This window comes from Acipenser ruthenus, chromosome 24, assembly GCF_902713425.1.
Source record: "Acipenser ruthenus chromosome 24, fAciRut3.2 maternal haplotype, whole genome shotgun sequence".
NCBI classification, from domain to species: Eukaryota; Metazoa; Chordata; class Actinopteri; order Acipenseriformes; family Acipenseridae; genus Acipenser; species Acipenser ruthenus.
The window spans coordinates 16,338,888-16,361,307 of NC_081212.1; positions in this window are offsets into that span (position 1 = coordinate 16,338,888).

Here is a 22,420-nt window from a genome sequence, read left to right on the forward strand (position 1 = left end):
TGTAGTCATATGTTACATAAGAACATAAGAAAGTTTACAAACGAGAGGAGGCCATTTGGCCCATCTTGCTCGTTTGGTTGTTAGTAGCTTATTGACCCCAGAATCTCATCAAGCAGCTGCTTGAAGGATCCCAGGGTGACAGCTTCAACAACATTACTGGGGAGTTGGTTCCAGACCCTCACAATTCTCTGTGTAAAAAAGTCCCTCCTATTTTCTGTTCTGAATGCCCCTTTATCTAATCTCCATTTGTAACCCCTGCTCCTTGTTTCTTTTTTCAGGTCAAAAAAGTCCCCTGGGTCGACATTGTCTATACCTTTTAGAATGCTGAATGCTTGAATCAGATCACCGCATAGTCTTCTTTGTTCAAGACTGAATAGATTCAATTATTTTAGACTGTCTTCATACGACATGCCTTTTAAACCCGGGATAATTCTGATCGCTCTTCTTTGCGCTCTTTCTAGAGCAGCAATATCCTTTTTGTAACGAGGTGACCAAAACTGAACACAATATTCCAGTTGAGGTCTTACTAATGCATTGCAAAGTTTTAACATTGCTTCCCTTGATTTAAATTCAACACTTTTCACAATATATCCGAGCATCTTGTTGGCCTTTTTTTTATAGCTTCCCCACATTGTCTAGATGAAGACATTTCTGAGTCAACATAAACTCCAAGGTCTTTTTCATAGATTTCTTCTTCAATTTCAGTATCTCCCATTTGATATTTATAATGCACATTTTTATTGCCTGCGTGCAGTACCTTACACTTCTATGACATCTATACACAAGATATACTGTAATCTGTTTAACGTACCTTCTGTAAAGATAACAAACTGATTACTGGTATATGTATTTTCTGACTGGACTTGTTCTGGGGGAAAAAAGGCAAACAAAGGTATGTATACAGTTATTTAACTTTACTACTAATTTAAATTATCACTTCAAATTTAAATTGAACAGATTTAATCATGCAAAGCTGTCATTTAGGGTTCTTCAATATTTCTGCAGTGAGGCATTGTATGAAATCTATGAAATAATTAAGCAGTAAGGCACGAGAGGGCATGGGTTGTGCTGGATAGTGTTGCTTGCTGCATTGTTATCACGAGGTGTAGCCGAGTGCCTGCAACCAACCAAGCACAACCCATGTCCAGCACAACCCATGCCTAAAGTGCCTTATTGCTTTTATGAAACAGATTTATAAACGTTTTATAAAAAAAGAAAGGGCAAATCTATAGTTTCTAAATATTTATTAACATTCTGAGGTATAACCTTCCACCCAGATCCGCTTAGTAAAACACCTTCCCTTGATCCGACTCCAGTGATCCCAGATCCGATCCCATTTTTTTGTCGTGTCAGTACAACCTCCTGGTGTCAAAGATAGAGCCTTATTTAACATTATTTGACACACAAAGGGAAATAAAATAATATCTGCCCGGTTGTCCATATAAGGCAGTGCATGTTTCCACACAAACCAGCTAAAGAACTGGGCCTTTTAATTATGTCCATAATAAGCAATTGTCCATATAAACCACATTAAGCATAGTGCACTGCTTAAGACAAAAACAAAAAAAAATTCAACACTCTTAAAATGCAATAATCTTAAAATAAGTTTATTTTTTAACTAATAAAAGCCAGCAAGGACATGTGAAATATAGTGTCTTTAAATGACCCCTTGAGAAGAGCAGGAAAGCGTGACAGAGCATGGCAGACAACCTCAATCCCTCCCAGACAGCCATCATATTCACTCAAATGGACTCCCTGTAATTGAAAAATGTCTGTCTGTGATGGATCTACTGCTCCAGTAGAGTAAAGATGTTAAGCTCTATAATGAATAAGTAATGGTTTCTCAACTGGCGTTGTGTTCCCATTTTGGGGAGCAGTGCTGCGAGAAAGGTAGGACAGGAGCGTTTGTCATGTAATGTGTTTACTATCCCTTAATCTTCAGAGGATGACACCAGTGTCCTTGACAGCTGAAGGATTGGGTGGAATGTGGGACAGAAAATCTAGTGAAAGCGTGTGACTCAGTTGTTTGCAGACTACAAGGCTGTAAATCCCTGAACCACTTACCTGCTCCAACCCTAAATTGAAATCATCTTCCAGAGATAAACAAAGAGGAGAGATGATACCTTTTATTGGACTAACTAAATGATCATTAATAATAAGATTTCAATACCTCAGAGGTCTCCAGAAAGTAGAAAAGAGAGATTGATCTTTACATTCAAAGGTGGCATTAACAAAAATAGCCCAATTTGAATCACTACAATTCTAATAATGTGAGGAACAATGCTGTGTGGCCACACAGTAAACAATGACAATAACAAAGACAAAATAAACACATAAATAAGCAATGGACTGCATATAGTGAGTATTTTAATGTTGATTATTTTTCATATGAATTATCAGAACGGCACACATATTTGTTTTGGTGCATATTGCTTCAAAATGTTTAGAAAACGTGTTCTGTTCATAGATCCACAAGTATGGTCACGATGATATAAGTTTGTTGCAGGAACATCAGTCTCATACAGTAGATCTCGTCTGTGAGTATCTGTATTAACAATGATTTTTTTTTTCTTTTATACACCTGGATTAGTATAGAACAAGGGGTGTGGCAATTTGGTCTTCCATCTGCTGCACAGGATATTGATTTTATGATGCGATTTTAATGGAACATAACCACAGTGCAAATGTTTCACTATTAAAATATAGGATTCTTACATTGTTTTCTTTTTCTCAGGAACTGGAAACTAAGCAAAGAATGATAGCACATTAATGGTACATATTGGAATAAGTTAATGAGATGAGATTGTGAATAAAAATAGAATTACATGTACCTGTTCATCTCATGTATGCAGTATTCTGACTTTGCTTTAAATAATTAAAACACAGTACAAAAAGCAAAAATCCCAAATTGAAGCTGAACTTTTATTCAAAATCAATCTGACATGAATCGTTTCAAAGTGCACCAACATGCAAGAATCCCAAACTGATCTTCTATTCCAAATCAACCCGACATGAAAAGTTTGACATGAACAGTTTGTTGTTGTTTTTTCTTTAATCAAGTGCTTTTTGACAATATAGTTTCCAGCTTTGTTGCAACATAAAATTGTTTTCATTTCGGAGGCCTAGTTACACAGCGCGCGCTTTTTATTAAGACAAAAAAAGAGTTGCCTTCCTTGCAGAGGCAGCATCCCGTGCATACAGACAGGGATGTTGACCGTGTGTGTTTACATTATTTTTTTTTTATTTTTTTTAATTTGGTGTCCATGGGCCAGGTTCGTTATAGCCGAAAGTTTGTTATAATGAAGGGTGTTATAAATGAAAAGAAAAGGTTCTTGTACACACCCTTTGAATGTTGTCTGTCAGTGTTGAATAGTTCTGCTTCTTTGCTGTCCTATCTGACTATTTAAATTTAGCATAGCAAATAAAGTAAGAAAAAAAAATTCAAGATAATGTTTGCTGTCAGCGGCAATACAGTTCACAGTAACAACTTGACTCCAATTTGAACGACGAGTTGAAGAAATGAAACAACTGGATGCAGTCTGATTACTTTCAGCAACTTTACTTCAGCATATCACAGTAACAACACACGCACAGTGTGCTCTTCTTATGGCAGCCAAATGATCATTTAGAGATATCTCAAATTGCATTTTAAGATATCTTGAAATATTTAGACATATCTGTGAATCATTTGCAGATATCTTTAAATGAATATGAGATCTGTAAATAAACCCTTAATTTTGTTTTCAGATATCTAAAAATCTAATAAAGATATTTGAAACTGATTTACAGGTATCTTTAAATAATGTTTTGCTAGCATGCCAAACTGTCATTAATAGATATCTCAAATTAACTTCCAGTTCATTTAGAGATATCTCTAAATCATTTTATGACATCTTGAAATAACTTCCTATTCATTTAGAGATATCTCTAAATCATTTTGAGACATCTCTAAATGGACAGGTAACCCATTCAAGCATTTTCACAGGAAGTCATTTAGAGATATCTTGAAATGACTTCCTGTTCATTTCGAGATATTTCTAAATGAACAGGAAGTTATTTACAGATATCCCTAAATGATTTAGAGATATCTCTAAATGAACAGGAAGTTATTTTTAGATATTTCTAAATGATTTAGAGATATCTCTAAATGAACAGGAAGTTATTTAAAGAAATCTCAGAAAAGGGCTTTAACGTCTGGTAAGACCCCTCTCGTCCTCGCCTTCAGCTCAGGACATTTAAACGACACGAGGCGAGCCATACCAAATGATAAAGGCCTCTTATTCCGGTTCTAATGCTTAATTAATATAATAGGCTCCTGCCTACTGAATTAATTTAAGCCTATTTTTATACCCAGTCCCAGAATTCATATTCATCCTGTGTTTATTGCTACAACATTGTTTTGTTTCACACAAACACCTTTAAATCCCCCCCCCCCCAAACTTTAAAAAGTTTCAACTTACCATGTAGATAATCAGGCCTTCCTCCTCTCTACCTTTGCAGCCTCTTACCTGCTAGAGGTAGTCAAATAGTTGAGTTACAAATAGTTGAACAGGTTGACTACTCGGCACTTTAAAAACACATATTAATAAATCATGTATTTGATCATGTACGATGCTGTATTTGTGATTGGATTTGACAATCTCCAGTACTTTAACCTTTATAACCATAAGGTATTCACACAGACGAGGACCCCCAGAGGTTTCTTCCTAATTGAGGGTCATTACTTTCCACTGTGCCTGCCATCTAGTTTATTATATTAAAAACAATAATAATAATACCTATTAACATGTCATAACGCAATTACATATCAATGATTCTAATGTATTAAAATATTAGAAATATATAAATGAGGTCTGCCCACTCAATGCACTGAGAAGGCAGAGGGAGTTAAACACATTGGTGAAAGATATTGATTGTGTTTGAAAAAACAATTACTCCAATCACTTGGGATAGAGACTGCATTTGTAAAATTGAACAGCTGTCAGGCAGGGCTGTCATATATATCCATCATTATTATTATGTGTTTATTTAGCAGACACCTTTATCCAAGGCGACTTATAGAGACTAGGGTGTGTGAACTATGCATCAGCTAAGAACGTAAGAAGAACGTAAGAAGAACGTAAGAAGAACGTAAGAAAGTTTACAAACGAGAGGAGGCCATTCAGCCCATCTTGCTCGTTTGGTTGTTAGTAGCTTATTGATCCCAGAATCCCATCAAGCAGCTTCTTGAAGGATCCCAGGGTGTCAGCTTCAACAACATTACTGGGGAGTTGGTTCCAGACCCTCACAATTCTCTGTGTAAAAAAGTGCCTCCTATTTTCTGTTCTGAATGCCCCTTTATCTAATCTCCATTTATGACCCCTGGTCCTTTTTTCTTTTTTCAAGTCAAAGAAGTCCCCCGGGTTGACATTGTCTATACCTTTTAGGATTTTGAATGTTTGAATCAGATCGCCGCGTAGTCTTCTTTGTTCAAGACTGAATAGATTCAATTCTTTTAGCCTGTCTGCATACGACATGCCTTTTAAACCTGGGATAATTCTGGTTGCTCTTCTTTGCACTCTTTCTAGAGCAGCAATATCCTTTTTGTAACGAGGTGACCAGAACTGAACACAATATTCTAGGTGAGGTCTTACTAATGCATTCTAGAGTTTTAACATTACTTCCCTTGATTTAAATTCAACACTTCTCACAATATATCCAAGCATCTTGTTAGCCTTTTTTATAGCTTCCCCACATTGTCTAGATGAAGACATTTCTGAGTCAACATAAACTCCCAGGTCTTTTTCATAGTTCCCTTCTTCAATTTCACTATCTCCCATATGATATTTATAATGCACATTTTTATTGCCCGCATGCAATACTTTACACTTTTCTTACAATTTGCCATGTGTCTGCCCAATATGCAGAGTCACTTACAATTACATCTCACCCGAAAGACGGAGCACAAGGAGGTTAAGTGACTTGCTCAGGGTCACACTGAGTTAGTGGCTTAGGTGGGTTTTGAACCAGAGACCTCCTGGCTACAAGCCCTTTTCTTTAACCACTGGACCACACAGCCTCCTTTATCATCTTAAACCACATATTCTGGTTATCAATCAATCAGGACTAAAAGAGTTTAACGATGACACAGGCTGTCCATTTCCAAGCACCCTCTTATATTCATTTCACTAGTAAAGTGTCTCTTGACAAGACACCAGTTGAATTCCATAATGGCATCATCATCATCATGAGAGGCACATTCTAATTTGAAGTGCACATTATTCCCCTACAGCCTGATTGGGAGCTGTGGCAGGGACTGCGCCCAAACGTACCTCGAGGAAGACCTCTGCGCTCTGTAGAAGATGAGCCTGCCAGCTTTGTGATTATTAGATCTCTTAACAGGCTGGTGGTGTGTGCCTCGACGGAGCGCCGTGCTTTAAGATGGAGAAGCTGATGCACACCAGTGTTCCGAGACTGAATAAGTAGGTTTGGTGTGACGATGAGATTTTTACTAATTTTAACACACTATCAGAACCATTCTTTTCATTACATTGGTTGTTTTAAGTAACAGGTAGGTTGCTTAATTACTCATTGGCTTGTAAATGACTAAGGTTAAGAGAACCACAGATTACTGTAGTAGCTGTCATTTTTTTGTAATTTGAAATCTGTTTTTATTTTGTTCAATGCCTTGTTTTGGCTTTAATGACGTAATACTTGCAATAAAGAGTGATTGGTTTGATCATGTGACATTTTGAAATAAGTTATTGTATTAAAGGAAGTTACATACCTATGAAACCACAAATAGGACTAAGATATACACACAAAAACAATCATACGATTGTCACGTATTTCATAGAGAGTGTTATCAAAAAATGTAATTACCACAGATATGAACAATCGAAGGCCGTAAAGGCTGTCGAAGGCAGCTTTTTAGCAATTACTAAATCAAATTTGGAGGTGCCTAATAGTCTTAATAACTAGCCAGGGTTACTTATTTCTCTCAGTAAGGGCCGTAGTGAGGTCTTTTAATATCAGTGACTGTATGAAAGTCACATCTGTTTGCATTTTCACACACATTTATCTGTAAGGTTTGCCAAGGTTGGGGTTAATTCTGTCCCTGCCAACAATCACTGGTGTGGCCAATCCCCAATTAGGTAATTGAGTGGCTACCAGTACAAAAGAGAGTACAAATCCTTTGCTTGGCGAAGGGAGTTAGGTGAGTGTAATTGTTTGTGCACTGTGATTTAAGAACCTTTAGTGAAGGTGACTGGTCAGCCTAAGAGTAAATGTTTGTTTGGTGTTTTGTTCTGGTGTTTTGTTTAAACCTTTTATTTTTGGTCCTTGTGCCAGTTGATTGTTTCCTGTGTTTGTTTGTTAATAAATGTGTGCACCAGCACTTCACTGCAGCATCTGTCTCTGAGTCTATAAAGCGCTTCACAGCAGCTTCTGTCTCTGTGTCTGTAATTCCTGCCGGTACCATCATGGGCCACAGTGCTATTCTGTCGCACTATGAAAGACTACATTTCAGATTGTCAGTTTATTCTTAATTTACTGTTCACATGAAAATGTGAACAGAATATTGCTTCATTTTTATATACTATTGTCTAACAGAACACACATTTTTTGTGTGAGGGGTGAAAGGAATCCTTGATTAAGTACCCAGGGAGTGTAATAAAACAGTTCAACCTACATTAACATTTAAACTGTACCTCTCCTACTGCCAGCCTCCTTACTGCCAGTCGATAGCTAGCATATATTTCCTGAGGCACCATACTGACAAGTGCAGCTGTTGTGTTAGAGATATTCAAATGGCTCTTGCCAAACAGGAGTAAGTACCTGTTTAAACATCCCAGTGGTTTGGAGATTGTGTGTCAGTCCCTCTGAGCTCCACAGTTGTGAATGTATTTCCTTTGGCTTTAACATCTGTCTTGTTGTCAGTGTAATGAATATCGCCGGTTCTGAAGAATGAGAATGTTCAACATTACCTTGCAGTGCAGAATCAGTGGTGTGGTTCAGAATGCATAGGTTCTCAGGGACTTAAATTGAAATCGGACTGGAAATAGACCCAGATCCTGTTGCTGAATTGTTAACCTCTTAACTGCCAAAAACCTAGATTGAAATCCAGACAAAATGAACCTCAGTGCACTAGTAATAGGGCAAACAAAGACAGTAATAGGGCAGATGCAATGATATAAGCCATAGAAGAATGCTACCAACTGGGGGCCCTGAGTGGCTCAAGGGGAGCTGTACGGTCAGTGGACCTTGCAATGGTATGCTTTAACTTTTCTCTAAGGATGTCTAATTTCATGCAATAAATGATTGGCATACCATTGATAACAGATAAAACCATATAGCTAATAGAATCTGCCACATTTTAAAATATGTCATCTCCAAAATAATTTGCACCAATAGGACATTTGTTTTAAGTGAATTTGATTACAAGAAGTAATTTACAATAAACGATTGCTAAATTTGGCCATGATGATGTATGAAATTAGTCTAATCCGAGTTCATTTTAACATTTACGATTTTTTTTTAAAACTAAATAGAATAAATACCATCTACAAGAGTCCCTGATTGGTAGAGGGTGTAAAGCTGACCATCGGCAGTGGTCAGAGGGGGTGTTTTTTTGAGGGATTACGAACTGTTAAGATGGAAGCATGGAAGCTCTACTGATTTTTTTGTTTTCCACTTAAATTAAGAGTGCTGTTGATCGGTGTATATGTCTGTTGGCTTTTGGAAATTATTAGCAGCCTTGAATTGTTTTGCATTTACTGTTTGGGTTTATGTAAATATTAACTAAAAGCAGCTTGCTTAGAAACTGGCTTGTTTTTAGTGGGTGTGCTGCAGTGAGGAAAGAATTCATAAGTTTTTTTCCCTTTTTCTTTTTTTATGATTAAAAAGAGTTACTACATAAACAATTTTTTGTCATGACATAAGGTTATAGAGAATGATATCTTTTGGTAATGCAGTATAATGTACACTGGTTCACCATTTACACAATTATTTTAGTTTTCAGTCATCTTTGGCCATTATTTTGAAGCGGTCTGAGCTGTTTGAGCACAAGGATTTAAATTGTAAAAAGGTTATTTAGGTTTCTTATTAAAATTGGGTGTACTCTATTGAAAAAGGGTAACCTGGATTACATTGGACCTCTGACTGATGTTGTGGTAATTCACGTTACAGGTAATGACTTGGGGAAAAATTGAATTCTAAAGTGTGGGGCTCATAAGACAAGGATGTGATGACTGCATCCAAATTAGAGACTATGCCACATACTTGCATAATATTCTCTGATATTGCGTAATTATTTAGATATTTCCTCGAAATAGATAAGGCACGCCACTTTGTAAATAAGAAACTGCTCATTTAAGGGATATGGGTTTTTTCTGAGATTAGGCACCAGAACATTAAACATACCTTCAACTGGCTATACTAGGGAGATGGGGTGCATCTTACAGATGCTGGTAGACATCTGTTCAGAATCTCCAACATGGATTTACTGCAGTACCTTTAAATGTAATTGGAAGAAAACCAAAGATTAAGCGCCACCACATCTTTTTTTTGTTTAAATAAGCAACAAATTACACAGATATTTGTAACACTGGGAAGCTCCTTGGCTGAAAACAGGGTTTGAAAAATACTGTAGCATAGGCAATGAATGGAGACTGCAGTCCGTGGACAGAAATGAGTTCCAAGAGGTTGACTGCAGAAAGAAAATATTTGTTTTCTATTTTTAACTGATCTGGACTGGAATTAAACCAGTGAATTAGAAGCTGCAGTTTGTATATCCCATCATGATACTCTTAGCCACCCAGCTCTCAGACTGCTTCCATTTAAAATGTGCCTTTCATTTCCTCAGAGTTCACCCAGGGTCCCATGCTTCTAAATCAGCTATGTGGGTGACAGGTCTTACAGCTGCCATTCCAGTAAAAGTTGTCATGCGTGTCTGTTAGAAAATAAGTAATAGGCTTTTCATTGATTGTGACCAGGTCCCAGGAGAGCTTCTACTGTAAAGGGATGCTGGGCTTTACCATTAAATCTCTGTGCTATCAGTTATATTCTGAAGCCGTTACAGTTACTCAGGAAATTTATGAATGGGAAACCCCTATTATGACTAAGAATTATAATACAGTCCTTTGCCTCTGAGTGCCATGTAAGAATGTAGCTATGATCGGATATTAGCTGAATCTGTATTGCTTTTAATCTCTGAAGGCCAGTGAACAGTCTCTGAATCACTACCATCTAACATGGCTTTATTGTGGTAGGTGGCTGTAACAGGGACAAAATACCATCACTGGCTTCTCAGGTGTTTGTTTACAGGGGATGGCAGCCAGAGACTGGCCGGCTGCAGATCCCTGATCAGGCACTCTGGCTGTATGTACTAGCCTGTCATTTCCCAAGTTTGATCTTAATATATTTATCTTCTTGTTAAATACACCTGGCATATAATTTAGTCTTGGTGACTTTTTAAAACTCAAGTTTAGATCCCTGTGGCCTCAAAGGGCTCTCACACATGTCTTCCCTGTAGGTATTGCATTCTGGAAATGTGTATGAGATTATTTCTTCCTGCCTCCTATCTAGTACATCTTCAATATAAGAGAAGTTCTTGGTGTAATTTCTTTAATAATGAGTGAAAGAGGGTCGGTCTGTCTTCCTACAGGCCCATCTCCAGTTCTGTTTTCTGATGTCTGTCCTCTGTCCTCATTATACTGGCTCATTATTTCTACAGGAACATTTTTTGGGAATCCTGCATGCAAATAAATATTTTTTTCAAAATCGCTGTATTCTTTTTGTTGTTGTTTCCATATCTAGATACTTCGGACAAATTGTTTAATTTTATAGGCTGCATGGGTTAGAAAAAAACAGAAATTACTATGCATTGCAAACAAAGTTGTTTTTAAGATCTGTTTTCTCTTTATCTATGTGTATAATTTCACAATTGCCAACAGTCAATAAGCACTACTTCAGATTACAATATTACAAAAAACCCAGGTATTCTTTAGGAAGTGTAAAAATAAATGTTACACATTGCATAGGCTACCTGCAGTGTGTGTTAATAGTCTTCTCATCTCTGTCTGGGAGAGGTCTGAGAGACAGGTGAAAAAGAAGAAGGATGTTCCTGGCAAGTGTTTTAAAATATACGGTTTTAACATATTTTTACATTTCAGTTTTTTTAGTTCACATTTACTTCTTATCCTTCATAAACTTAATACGAATCCCCATGGTTTGTTAAAAAAAAATATCTTGATGCTGCAATTCCAAAGCAACTATACTGAGAAAAAAAGTTCAGACGGGGCTGTTATAAAGGATTATCTTTATTATCAGCAATTCAGTAACAATACAAAACATGTACATGTTTAAACAGTGTTATACATTAAATGTTAAAATCTAATCCTCATGATTGCAATGCCTTCTTCCACTGAACGCACCACCCCACGAATAACCCAGACTGTGCAGAACAAATCCAAGTGATGCACTAATTTATAATACATCAAATGAACTCGTTCTCTGCAAGCCATCAACACTTTAAACATCAGCCGTCAACACATCACTCAATTCGTTGTGTATGCTTTTTAAAATTATTAGTTCAGCCTGACCAAGGAGAAAATGTGCTTATTCCATTTAGAATAATTAACACCTCACAGATAAAAACAACATGGGAGAATTTCATTTTTAAACTGTCAAACAGATCTTCTAGTAAGATGATCAGATTGCAGCCTTGGACAAAAAAGAAAACGATGAAAAACAGTTTCTCTCTGCTGACGAAACACACACTTATCATCTGCTCCTGACTGAATAATACTGAGGAAAGAGTTGACAGCCACAGTGGTGTGCAGAACACTCAATATCAGGGATTGATAAGGGGCCTAGCAGGTGATAAGAGATGGATGGTGTGGAAAGCAACGGATGGCATTTTTAATACAAACCTGCTTTCATGAACTCAGTTTAGTTCAGTTTATTTACATTTGATACTTACCTCGGCACTAAAAAAGTGTCTACTGGGTGGAACCTTAAACACCTTACCTAATTTGCATAATGTACTCCTCTGATTGATTTTTGCTCTGGGAGTAGTAACTCATCTGCAAATCTTCTTTGTGCCACCCAGTCTTACTTTTGGAATAACTATTTCTGGGGTAGCGTTACTCTAGAAGTGACTAATCCACTTGTACGCAAGCCAACCAAAGTGTGAGCGAAATAGACTCAAAGACAGCAAAAGGCCAAATCAATGTTAAGTGATCCAGGATAATCCAGGCATGATAGCTTGTCAATAGAAGGAACAGGCTGATTCATATTTCATCTGTCTCTCTCCAGTCAATTGTTTTCAAATGGAGGCTATTTTGTGGTGTTGAGTACAAGTGAAAATATGAAGCATCATCACTACGGAATGGATACACTTGAAATGTTGATAAAAAAAACAGATATGTCAGTGGAAAATCTTACTTTATTAGGCTTTTCAGTAAAGACACAGGTTTATTGGTCCAGGGGTTGTCAAAGAGACAAATAGCCCCAAAGTCAATGCAAAGGCTGAGTTACTGTCTAGTATTACATTAAAAAGTCAGTAGAACAAGTTAGCACACAGTGTTCTTGTAACAGACATACAGACGTACTCAAATTTGTTGGTACCCTTACAGCTCATTGAAATAATGCTTCATTCCTCCTGAAAAGTGATGAAATTAAAAGCTATTTTATCATGTATACTTGCATGCCTTTGGTATGTCATAGAATAAAGCAAAGAACCTGTGAAAAGAGATGAATTATTGCTTATTCTACAAAGATATTCTAAAATGGCCTGGACACATTTGTTGGTACCCCTTAGAAAAGATAATAAATAACTTGATTATAGTGATATTTCAAACGAATTTGTTTCTTTAATTAGTATCACACATGTCTCCAATCTTGTAATCAGTCATTCAGCCTATTTAAATGGAGAAAAGTAGTCACTGTGCTATTTGGTATCATTGTGTGCACCACACTGAACATGGACCAGAGAAAGCAAAGGAGAGAGTTGTCTGAGGAGATCAGAAAGAAAATAATAGACAAGCATGGTAAAGGTAAAGGCTACAAGACCATCTCCAAGCAGCTTGATGTTCCTGTGACAACAGTTGCAAATATTATTAAGAAGTTTAAGGTCCATGGAACTGTAGCCAACCTCCCTGGGTGCGGCCGCAAGAGGAAAATCGACCCCAGATTGAACAGAAGGATAGTGCGAATGGTAGAAAAAGAACCAAGGATAACTGCCAAAGAGATACAAGCTGAACTCCAAGGTGAAGGTACGTCAGTTTCTGATCGCACCATCAGTCACTTTTTGAGTGAAAGTGGGCTCCATGGAAGAAGACCCAGGAGGACTCCACTTTTGAAAGAAAAATATAAAAAAGCCAGACTGGAATTTGCTAAAATGCATATTGACAAGCCACAATCCTTCTGGGAGAATGTCCTTTGGACAGCTGAGTCAAAACTGAAGCTTTTTGGCAAGTCACATCAGCTCTATGTTCACAGACGAAAAAATGAAGCTTTCAAAGAAAAGAACACCATACCTACAGTGAAACATGGAGGAGGCTCGTTTATGTTTTGGGGCTGCTTTGCTGCGACTGGCACAGGGTGCCTTGAATCTGTGCAGGGCACAATGAAATCTCAAGACTATCAAGGCATTCTGGAGCGAAACGTACTGCCCAGTGTCAGAAAGCACTGTCTCAGTCGCAGGTCATGGGTCCTCCAACAGGATAATGACCCAAAACACACAGCTAAAAGCACCCAAGAATGGATAAGAACAAAACATTGGACTATTCTGAAGTGGCCTTCTATGAGTCCTGATCTGAATCCTATCGAACATCTATGGAAAGAGCTGAAACTTGCAGTCTGGAGAAGGCACCCATCAAACCTGAGACAGCTGGAGCAGTTTGTTCAGGAAGAGTGGGCCAAACTACCTGTTAACAGGTGCAGAAGTCTCACTGAGAGCTACAGAAAACGTTTAATTGCAGTGATTGCCTCTAAAGGTTGTGCAACAAAATATTAGGTTAGCAGTCCCATCATTTTTGTCCATGCCATTTTCATTTGTTTTCTTATTTACAATATTATGTTGAATAAAAAATCAAAAGCAAAGTCTGATTTCTATTAATTATGGAATAAACAATGGTGGATGCTAATGACTTTTGTCAGTTTGAAGTTATTTCAGAGAAAATTATGCATTCTTCGTCTTTTGTGAAGGGGTACCAACAAATTTGAGCACGTCTGTATATGTAGTCTATTGCTGAAATGAAGTTTTAACATGACTGTCTCTTTAAGATCTGAAGACTTTAGTCCATGATGTCACATCCTCTTCTTTGTTCACAGGTTCAATAAAGCAATGACCACGGTTAGAAAGCAACGCTGTGTTTCTGCGTGTTTCTTCATGTAAATAAAGACACAAAGACACAACAATATACACTAATCACAGTCCCTTTAAGATGGAAACCCCAGTTTGAGTATCAAGCGTTCCACAGTGGTTGGCTTTTAAAATGTTCAATTGAATCTCCTTCAAGCAAGTAAAGACCCTGTGACACAAAAGAGGTTCAATAGGGTGAAGGAGAAACACAGGTATTGTCTGACACAGTTGATCTATATTTTAAGCAATGGCCCTATCAGATTGTTTATTTGCATGCAGGGTTCCCAATAAACTGTATCAGGCGATTAGCTCAGCAACAGTCTGGTTTCATGATTTTAAAGACTCGAAAGGGGACTTCGGTTGCTTGGGCTGTACTAGTTTTGCAGCAGTGGCAGTTTTTGTTTTGCATTCGTGGAGAATGATTGGGTGACTAGAGGGCCTTTGAAAACAGGGGCACAATGATCAGTTTCTTATTTTGTTTTTGTTCACAGACATAAAACCCTAACCCTAATGAGTGCAACCACAATGTCCTGCCTCAACACTAACCCTGACTGATCCTGCTCTTTTCACACCAGACGTGCCACCTAAAGCACTAGTGTCGGGCATATATTGACTCCGTCAGGGGTTGCTTTCACACAAACTATATTATAAGCATTGGAACGCAAAGGAGAAAGTCCACAGGTGAAGCATGAGAGGTTAAGATGGCGGACAGCGATGAAGAACTATTATTATTATTTGTGGCACATTGATCCACATTGATTGAACCCTGTCACAGTTACTTTCAGCCAGTTTTCAGAGCTAAGGGAGAAACAGCAACCTGCCTAGGTCCTGGTGTAGATGAGATCAACGTTCTATAACTGTGAATGCAGACAAGCTTGGCTCTTTTGCATAGTGGGTAAGATGCTCACTTACCAGTTTGTACTCAGTCTCCTTCCTGTTACACTGGACATGGTTGGGTCAAACATTAAAAAATAATTCCAAAAACGTTTAAATTCTGCATATCTGATACATTATACTCCTTGAATTCTCCAGCAGTATAATGCAAGTGTATTTCCTTGACACTCTTAAGCACTTCAATAACACCAAAATCAATAAGCCACCCCCCCCCCACCCCGAGCGCCTTGCGCTCACATAAGAAAAGATAGCTTGTCATTGAAAAGGGTTTTTTTGTTGTTTCGAGAAGCTTGATGTTTTATAGATGCTGAAGGCTGAGTGCTGCCTGCTTTGTGTTTCAAGAAAGTTTTCTTCATTTGACAGCACTGCTTGCTTAACAAACAAGCAAGCATATTGAATACACGGGTGAAAGGGCTTGCTGTGAGGAACAGGTCACGTGGAACAGCACTGGCGTCATGGGGACCAGAGGAAATATTTACTAGGCACCAAAATCTCAGACCCATTTAACTTGCCATGTACAGTGGCTACTAAAAGTCACTCCCCCATTAGAAGTGCCGAGTATTCACTACACATCGGAGGACGAGTGGTGTCTGATGCGAAACATCTCAATCTCATTGGTTTGTTGTAATTTCCAGATTGTACATGTAGTATTGGTTGATTGACATTCATATCCACTTTTATTTCTAATCTGCTTCAATGATTGCCATGAGATGTGGTTTTATGTGAAATAATCTGTTCATTCAGCATTTGCATTTGGAAATGTAATAAATAAACTGATCTTGCTCCTAACTCAGATTCTTTATTAAACAATCTCTCATTGAACATGGTCAAAGAAAGCATGTCAAATTTGAAGTCAAATGCAATAAATGCCATTATTGAAAACCAAGCCTGTACACCATTGGGATACACATTCATTGATTTCTGACTGGTTGATAAATAATTCAATATGAATTTGCAGTATCTATCTAGTGAGGAGTATAGATCATGGATAGCCAACCTGTGTCTCTTGAGTCATATATGCTGTCTTAACAACTAAAACCTGTAGATACCAAGATTCAAAGGGTCTGGTTTTCACCTGACAACTGATGGGCCAAAGCAATGGTTAATATGTGTGATGCAGCTTGCCTTCATTCACTTTCATTTTATTCAAGTTTGTATGTTGTTTGGGATTTTCTTGCTCTTTTTGGTAATCATTCCAAAAAAGGCTGGACAGTTATGACTCAAATGACAAATGCAAAGTGACTTCAAATGTATGCGCTTCATCCCTGAACGAAATATATTAAATATATAAACGAATGACTACTAATTTAGAATAGTTTAGGTAAAAATAGTCAAATAGGTCGACTAGTCACCACTTTAAAAAAAAAAAGATTAATAAAATAATGTATTTCATAGTGTCTGGTGCTCTATTTGTGAATGTAATAACACTTTGCTGTTTGTGCTCTATATTTTAAAACTGTTTGTTTTTTTTTAAACTATATACTGATGTTCTAAAATGTCATTTATATGTTAATGGAATACAACTGCAAGAGCACTTCCATCCATCTGAAAACACATGCTTCACAATTACTTTCGACTTCCAGCCGGTACAAAATGCATCGCAGAGTCATGCTTTGGGATAAAATAAAAAACAATGGTTCCACACAGTCATTCTGCACTGTATTAAATCTATAACATTTGGGGTACACCACTGCACCTGTGGGACAGATTCATAATTAAAAGGAGCCCCGAGTGAGAAAAACTCTACCCTGGTCATTCTACATTCCTAAGATGTTTTTTTAACGAGGAGATGATTACTTATTTAGTAATTAAAGGGTCTGAATGGGATTAAAGGAGAAATAAATCTCTCAGCCCCAGTCAAGGCTAGGGACACCATCATTTTGACATCCAGTGTATGTTTTTTTTTTTTTTTAAATGGTATTCTCTTGTTACAGTTTTTTTTTTTCATAAATAGGTAATTAAAATATAAAATAATATTGACCAGAAACCATGCATTGTTGGACTATCAGCTTGTTTATATTACCTTCAAGTTTTCTGGCCACTGAGAATTAAACAGCTGCTACCCACCTACTGCCAGCAGCAGCTTGCTAGTGGGGGGAAAATGCCACATGTAATGCCACTCTGTTTTTAGCCCAAAGGGATATTTTGTTGTTCTGTATTCATATTTTTGGGTGCAAGAAACCCAATACGTTTAACATGAGTTTGTGAGGTAACTATCATCTTAAACATAAATCTAAAAGCATATGGGACACTGTACCTTTAAATGTACTTAACATACAGATTAACTAACTAGCATTATCAGTAGTGTAGCATGACCAGCTGTAGATCACAATGAAATACCCAAGTCTGTTACTGCTTCACTTCCCAGGTCATTTCACCTCAGTGGTATCAAGGACTGCAAACAGACTTCTTTAACATTGTGTAGTTCCAGATAACAAGTTATTCTTTCAAAATAGCGCATTTTATTATTAACTATTAAACACTAAATAGTGCTGGATTTAGAAATACTAAGAAACTTCATACATCCAATGACAAACATTTCAAAGTATTTAATTGAAAAAGACGTTGCCATTGAATGTATTAAGTTTCTTAGTATTTCCAAATCCAGCACTATTGAGACTTATACAGTGAATGGATGTGCATGGTGTGGAAAATGTATGAAATTGTTATGTTTGCTGCAACCTTAATTGCACTTTCTTACCACCGTGGTTCAGCTCAGTACTAGGCTTTCCAGTCTGCTGGGGATTCATTTGTTCAGCTTCTTATTTATTACCTGCAATCTGGGAAGCTGTCAGTCATTCAGAAGCACTTTCTTTGAACACTCATCTAAATATATGCAGTTAGAGCAGGGAGCAAAAAAAAAGTTGTTGTTTTCTTCAGAAAATAATATGCAATAGAGACTCTGAAAACTGAAGCGTTCAGGGAGGCCATGTTGGAGATGGGGTCCCAAGATTGATGGAATGGAGAGATAATAGATGATGATGGACAAAACAATCAAAATCCAGGGCTTCAGCTTTGAACCGCAATGGTTTATTTCTGGTACTCCACAACAATTATTGTTACTAAAAACTAGTTTTCCAGGTATGTCTTAGGAATACAAACTCCTTACTCTTGCTCTGGGCTTTTCTAGTCTTTTCTATGTGGTGTGCACCAAGGGTTCTCCAAACTAACTGCCATACACTACCACCCTCCTCCTTATGTGGTCAGCTGATACATTTGAATCCTTGGGTTGTGGTCACATGACACCCTACATATCACCATTTCATAATCAGTAAAACAAACAAAAAAAACACATCACAATACACATAAAATGACTTTAATTAAGTTTAACAAACAATCGTATCATAATAAAAAATGTACTGGCCACAATCAGACAAAGAAAGAAAAAAAAATGATGAACAAACATGAACACTTCATTACCTTGTTACCTTATTACCTTGTCATAGATTATATCAGATTCAATTGATAGATTCAACTGTAGTTCCTCAATAAAAGAAAATCTGATTTAGGGTCTAGATGATGATAACAAAAATATATTAATCTGGAGAAATAAAAACTTTTCAAAATTCCCTTTTTTTCTTTCTGGGAAGGAGAGGTGATACGTTTTATTGGACTAACTAAGCAATAATGAATCACAAGCTTTCAAGACTCTCTTCTTTGGATGAAAGCAGAAAAGAGAGATTGAAAGCGTGTGATTAATTATTGTTTACTTAGTCCAATAAAAAGTATCACCTCTCCTTCTCTTAGTCAATCAGAACTAAACAATTTAAAAAAAAACCTGCAAGCCCTTAAATTTAATTCCTCAGTTGTTTACTCAGATAAATAGTGGTACTGACTGTGGGCTAAATGGGTTTGTCCGATTCTAACCTGATGTTTTATCTAGCGTACAGTTTAAAAACCTCATTGGGATCAGATTGATACACTGAAGAGATTCCCTCTCCAGGTACTGGAGGTATGAGGTTAAGAGGCTGCTCCCTTGCATCAGCAGCAAGCTTGAGTGATTTAACCCCAGCCCTGTGTGTGACGGCCCGTTGAACCTTATCAGATAAAGCAGAGCCGCTGCAGCAGAGAGCCGCAGGATCACAATAGCTTTTCTTCGAGCTGGGGCACCGCCACTGACATCTGTACATTGATTCCCTGCAGCTCTGCTCTCTGCCACTGCTCTGACTGCCTACCTTGTTAGCTTTCTGTACTTGCTTTCTAAACATTTTTCCTCCAGTCTTCCCAATGCTCCGACAATAACGCCATGTAAATTATGAAGCACCCCGTACGTATGAGAGTGACTTCAAGTGCCCTTGTTCAAACACACTGGTCTTTGGGTCCCTTACAATGTACATATAACTGCAATTATACAACAGCTGGAGACTGCTATCCCATTATTTTTCTTTTCATTGCTGAGTGCGTTTGCCAACCTGGTTGGGTAAGTATCCTGGTTGAATTATTGTAGATCACGAGAGGAGAGGACGTATGTAGAAAGCTGTAGTATCAGTCATTGCTAGAAAACAGTCCTGTGAAATGTACTGGCAAAATTTACTGGTGACATTTTTTGGAAATATCTACTTTTTTAGACAGACCTTCGACTGGGGGACACTTGTTTGTTTTAGTGCATTACATTATTTTCAGTGAAGGTTTACGATTTATTTTTAGTTGATTGATTCCTCCCCCTGTCGAGTGTCTATCTTCTTGTCATACCTCAGTTGATCGCTGGTTAAACGCGGTGTCTTTGATGAAGTACTTGCTGTAGTTGAATTGTCGATCTGCCCGCAGTTGGTGTTATGATTTAAGTATCCCTCAGGCTTTCACTTTCTGGTTTGCAGAAACCTGGTTTGACGGTGTACTTGCTTCTCCCACATACATTAATATGACTCTGCGATTGCACAGACATTGGAATGATATTACTGTAGATATCTGAATGGTAGTGATTATATTTCAGTATAGCGATCTTGATATTGCTCAGTTCTTATATTAATTAAGTGTACTAGATCTGTCTGGCTTGGACCTTTGAGGTACCTGATTCTACTTACCTTGCTGAACTGACTTTACCCAGACTTTGCACTAACTTGAGAACCCTGCCTCTGTTTTAAATGCAGCCCTAATATAAAGTTATTTATTGGAAGTGTATTATCATGTTTCTATATCTGAATCTTCCTGTCTGGTCTCCTGGCCACACCCCCTCGTATAGGTAATCTGTCCTGGGAAATGTTTTGTTTAAATTCTTTAGATATTTATTTACACACACACACACACACACACACACACACACACACACACACACACACACACACACACACACATACACACACACCAGGAACATGATAGCCTTTATAAAAGTTTCCCATACTAGAGTGAAAAGCATGGTAAAGCATAGGTAAACACTGTAAAACCCTGGGTGGTATAGTATATTAACACACATGACAAACCATGGTAAAATACATAGCATAACCAAAGCATATGAAAGCTTGACAGTTACTATGGTAAATATTTATAAGGATGGGTTTTAACTTGAAATACCTTTACAACAACAAGAAATAAAAACATTTCTCTACTAATATACAAAAAAGTACCAGGTACATTTTACTTAACAGAGTACCTGTTACCTGGTCATTAAAGGGAGTGGATATGTAATCTTATTGAATATACAGCGATTAATAAATGGCCCTCAAGGACACTGTCTCAGGGAGTTCTAATTGACCCCGACCTTTATGGGGAAAAAAACAGAAGTTTGAGATAGTCCTCCTGTTAGGACAAAAACAAGCATGAAGACTGAACTGCTCCCTCCCCTCACCGACTATATAAGAGAAAGCTATCACTCAATATATATTTTGAGGAAACTGAACTACACTTAGGCATACCACATGACCTTTAGTAAGTGCCAGAATGTCAACAATATATGTAACGATTGGAATAATAAATTAGCATATTCCCTATACATAAAAAATACCATATATGAACCTTAATAAAACAGTATATTGTGAATAACTCTCCAGCTGGCCCAGGTTTCCAAAAGCATGGGATCCCACTGACCTCCTGAGCTGCTGTGTGGGGAATTGCTTCAGTGAGGAAACTTCAATGGACATTATAAATTGTGGTGAAAATAGGGGCTTAAATAACTGGGCACATGGGGCAATGTAAAACTGTTCCAGTGGAACAAGTCCCCCCACTCAGCAACCAATGCTTTTCCCAATAAAGAAACCATCTAAAATGGTAGAATTTAACACTTTACCAGTTAATATATAACTGTACATCTGTAAATACCAGAGATGGAGGGCTGGTTAGCACATCTTATACAGTATGACAGCAGGGCAGAGAAGCACAGAACACAGCAAGACAACTTACCAAGGATCTGTTCAGATTATCATGATCTTGCTGTAGTGTTAAAACCCTTTTCATTTTGACATTTCAGTACATTATTATTATTATTATTATTATTATTATTATTATTATTATTATTATTATTATTATTATTATTATTATTAAATTCTCAAAAGAGCTTCTTTTAAAATAATTCCAGAATTCTGCTTGGCAAATACAGTAAATTGTTGCAAGAGAAGTATGAGATGCAATTTCAAAGAGTACATCCCTTCAACTCAGTTCTCACATCTTTCACAAAATCCAGTTAAAAAAAGAAATGCCTCAACAGTGTCAGAGTGGCTTAGCTTTATTTTTCCAGCAAGTCTTTGAAGATTGCACCTCCACTCTAATATTATATAACTGTTTCTCTGGCAGGCTGGATTCTGTTCTCTCCACAACCTTGTAATCCCCCTAGCCTCTCACAGCACCTCTTCCTGCCTCCTCTTTGCAGCTTTATTCTTTTCATCTCTTCAAACCAGCACTCCTATATTTCATTATCCCTTTAAGTTGCCTTTGACAGGGACTGTGTACTGTAAAGCAATAGGATTCAGAGGAGTATTAAAAAAAAAAAGCAATATCATTTTTTAAAGGAGGGAACCAGGACTTTTGCTGAGTTTTCTCTCCTCGGTCACTGTACTGCAGGTTTCTTGACCCCACTTGAGTCTTACACAAGTTCAAATTCCTCCAAGGGAATTGTCTTCTCAGCTGAACCAATTCATTAACTGTATTAACTTTAACTCTTAATTGACTCGCAATAGTAGGATTGATATGCTTCAACATTAACTTCAGTATTTCAGCTATAGTCCAAGTTGCTTTCCATCTAAGAGCCTT